Here is a 4,708-nt window from a genome sequence, read left to right on the forward strand (position 1 = left end):
TTTGCTCACCGTTCTTGTGATCATTTTGACCCCACGGGGTGAGATCTTGCGTGGAGCCCCAGATCGAGGGAGATTATCAGTGGTCTTGTATGTCTTCCATTTTCTAATAATTGCTCCCACAGTTGATTTCTTCACACCAAGCTGCTTACCTATTGCAGATTCAGTCTTCCCAGCCTGGTGCAGGTCTACAATTTTGTTTTTGGTGTCCTTTGACAGCTCTTTGGTCTTGGCCATAGTGGAGTTTGGAGTGTGACTGTTTGAGGTTGTGGACAGGTGTCTTTTATACTGATAACGAGTTCAAAAAGGTGCCATTAATACAGTTAACAAGTGGAGGACAGAGGAGGCTCTTAAAGAAGAAGTTACAGGTCTGTGAGAGCCAGAAATCTTGTTTGTTTGTAGGTGACCAAATACTTATTTTCCACCATAATATGCAAATAAATTCTTTAAAAATCAGACAATGTGATTTTCTGGATTTTCTTTTTTCTCATTTTGTCCCTCATAGTTGAGGTATACCTAGGATGAAAATTACAGGCCTCTCATCTTTTTAAGTGGGAGAACTTGCACAATTGGTGACTGACTAAATACTTTTTTGCCCCACTGTATATATTAATGCTGTAAAAATTATCGCGTTAACGGCGGTAATTAATTTTTTGAATTAATTGCGTTAAAATATTTAACGCATGCGCAGAATGGCCCGCCCCATACATCCCATCAGTGGTAGCGCCAGGGTATGGCTGGGGTAGGCTACAGCCATACCAAGAAATGGCTTAGCCCCACCATGAAAAATGATGTTAAAGTAAGTCCCACCCACTTTTTCAAATTATTAGTTTAGACCCCCCCACTTTTACCATGTGGAAAGTCCGTGAATCGGTCTATCCACTCGCCGTACTTTGTAGAGCGCTGTGTCAGTGCTTCACTATATAATCCATTCCACTTGCTTATTGAGAGAATGCCCAAATCAATGGAACTCCGTACCATGTTTTCACTGCTACTTCGTACCAAGTCAGATTCTCCCATAGCGTCGCATGTTCAAGGAGTGTTGCCATAGTTGGACAGCTCAGATCTGTTGTATGAAGCGATGCCGGCAGTAGAGGTAAGGCACACACACCAAGTCTTCAGGACATTGTTAATACAGCGAAAATCAAAGCTGACGATCTCTTGGTTTGATATGTTTTCTCCCCCAGACAACATGGACATAAGAACATTTTTTTCAAAGAAGAGGAAAGTAAGTCTTCAGCTGTAGCAGTTAATCAGTTAACAGTGATGGCGGGTGGCAAAAGCGTCTCACTTCTTGAGAGGAGTTTCGTCTTTATGTCATGATAGAGAGATACAAATACTGAATAGTTTAGATGAGAAAAGGCATCGAAATGCCAGGTTACTAGTATTTATCATGTAAACAGGGAACATGAATAACCCGATCTCTATGTGCTCATGTAAACACCATGATGTCCATGTAGAGACGCAGTCAGTGTGTTTTACTGGAGCCTCAGTTCGATAAGAGATTATTTTCAGAGTTCTTTAAGGTACTCTCTCTCAAAATGTTAATGTGCATTATGTTTTAATTATACTTCTTATCATTCAGAAGCTTTTTGTTTGTGTTTATGTTTTACTGAGTGTTTATAGGCAATTTCCATCCCAGTATTCAGTTAACTATTTATTTTCTGTGCACATTACATACACTAGCTAATATTCTACCTACTGCTTGGGACTTTGAGTCTTCAAAATGTCCAATGTCACAGACTGGGACTTACTTTAGAGTCAGTTGTATTTACATTCAGTATGACTTGTTATGATTCAATGTGAAAGAGTATACTGCTCAATAAATAATTATCACTTCAACACCTCTCTTGACATCTAGGCGCTTGAGAGTGAGTCAGAGATTTATTGTTGTATATAAATGTTCAAAAAAATTTTATTCATTCAAAGACGGCTCTGAATTAATAATCAAAAATGTTTCCTTTCTTTACTACTCGATGAAATTACAAAATGTACCCCTCATTTCCCTCATGCTAGTATAGCCAAATAAAAGTATCAAACCACCACAAATGCACCAGAATAAAGGAAATCTATTTTATTATTTTTTCGTTGGGGGGGGCCCCCAAACCCCCCGTTAAAAATGTCCCCCCACATTCAGGATGCTTCCTACGCCCATGCATCTCTATATACATCGATACAACATTACGTGTTGATAGAAATCAACACGTAATGAAATAAGACCCCACGGTTTGATGATTGATAGGTGTGTGGGCTGTCTTTCATTTTGAGACACAGAACAATGTTATAATAAACATACATACTGTATGTTAAATGGATATATCGCCTTCTTTCCTTTATCTTTCCATTCCCACAACAATATACATAAAGAAATGGCATATTTTGGACATAGTTCGAATGGTGATTAATCATGATTAATTATTTTTTAAGCTGTGATTAACTTGATTAAAATTTGTAATCGTTTGACAGCCCTAATATATATACAAAGAAAATTTGAAAAGGAGTAACACCAGATTCAGGAAGATTGGATTTGTTTAGTAAGTCTTGCTTTGAGAGCCAGATGGAACAAACTGAAGAAAGGTGCTTCAATCTTTATGTTTAATGATCATTTGGCACAGTATCTGCACAAGGTCTATTAAATCTGACTGGCTTTTATAGAGACCTCGATCAACCTATATGAAATGAATTTCAGTGGCCGATTGATCAGAAAGTGAAGGCTTACTGTTGCTGACATAAGCCTCTCTGCCTGTGTGTTTGCGATACAGTTATCCTGAGTCATAGAAACATTATCTGTAGTTGTTATTGCACAACGTTGTGAGGGCAGTCTAACAAACACTTGAATCGGTGTGATGCAACATTGTTGGAAGCTACAACAGCATTGCATAATTAGGGTTGTAAAATCAATTTAAAAGTAACCTTGAGTTTCAGGTAGCGCAATGGTTACACGGTATTCCATTTGGAGCTAAAGTTATCAGTAATGTTCCAAGAAACAAGGATTTAACAAATGTTCTATGAGGAAAGACATTAAACTGACAAACACCAGAAATGCTATCATGTGCTGTGATGGGGTCGTTACTCAAAAAGCAATATATTACTCATTACTTTAAATAAAAGTAATATATTACTTTACTTCGTTACTCTCGACATAAAGTAACTCGTTATTCTTTACATTACTTTTGCGTTACTCAGCAACAGCCTATAGCAGGGGTGGGGAACCTCCGGCCCCCGGGCCGTAGACGGCCCGCGAGACCTTTTTGTACGGCCCTCGAGGTAATTTATAAACACACGCAAAAAAGAAAAAATTAAACAAGCGAGTGCCTGTTTTTCCTTGCCAAGGTCAGGGTCCTTGAACACAACACGAGCCTAACGTGTCATCACGTGGTATAGAGTGGTGAAGTCACGCCCATCTACTTCCGGTCCATGGAACCTTATTTCGGAAAAATAATGTATTGAAGTCCATAGGGGTGTAACTGTATCCGTATTCGTCTCGTACCGTCACGGTTCGGCACATGCAGTCACACGGTGAATACGCCTTTTTTTATGAGTGGGAAAAAAGTCTGTCACTCAGGGCAGTATTACACTATATATAATCCAGGGGGCGGTATTGCGCCTAAAAGCCAGCTGCCCGTAAATAACAAATGAAGAACAAGAACAAAACACAACACAACAAAACGAACACAATACATGAAGAAGAAAAGTTAGTAGCTATGGCGAGTTCACACAACACACAGGAGCTAGAAGACCCACCGGCTTCTTTTAAATCAGGTGTGTGGGAACATCTCGGGTTCCCTGTGGACTACAACAATGATGGGGTGCGAGTTGTGGATCGGACGAGGACGGTGTGTCGGCGTTGTTCGACAGTGGTGCGGTATGCTAGTGGTAACACGTCGTTCAAACATGCTCAATCACATCCGAGTCAGTCTCAGTCCCCAGCGAGAGGGTTTTCTCGACGGCAGGTGACATGGCTACCGCCAACAGATCTGCCCTCACTACTGGCAACGTAGACAAACTAATCTTTTTGAAGAAAAACTTGAAAATAGAGTAAAGCCTGAGTACCTTTATTTAGGGATAATGGCCTCACACACTCAAAAGTTAATTACACATGTTAGACATTGCTCCTAGAGGTACAGATTTTATTTTGTTTTATATTTATCATTGTATTTATTTTATATTTTGATATCAGGAGATGTTATACAGTTCTGTATTGCCTTTTATTGATTGAAAAACGTTCTTATTTATTTTTAATATTTTCAAGACATTCTTTTTAGTTGTACAGCTTATTTAAACTTTTTGTTAGACATCAGCCATTATAAATAATATGGCCATCTGAGTGTGTTACTGTTTGTGGTTTGTTTTTAACTGTGTAATACAGTTAATGATTCCAAATGTTGGAGTTCCTTATTTTCACACCAAAACTTGCACTACTGTTAAAAATAAATAACAGCAAAAGAAATTATGCATTTGTGACTTTTTGTTGTTGTACCGAACCGTGACCCCCAAACCGAGGTATGAACCGAACCGTGACTTCTGTGAACCGTTACACCCCTAGAAGTCAATGGTGAGAGAGAACTTATCTTTCGATCCCGTTTGAATTGTGCCATGAATTACACATATGATGTTTGTCAATCTTAAAATATAATTTCCATGTCAAAAAAGTCACAGTTTCTCGTAAAACTGTTGAAATATAAGACTATAAAAAATACGCAACTAGAAA

The sequence above is a fragment of the Notothenia coriiceps genome, unplaced genomic scaffold (assembly GCF_000735185.1).
Source record: "Notothenia coriiceps isolate Sejong01 unplaced genomic scaffold, NC01 NC01_scaffold00037250, whole genome shotgun sequence".
Taxonomy (NCBI): Eukaryota; Metazoa; Chordata; class Actinopteri; order Perciformes; family Nototheniidae; genus Notothenia; species Notothenia coriiceps.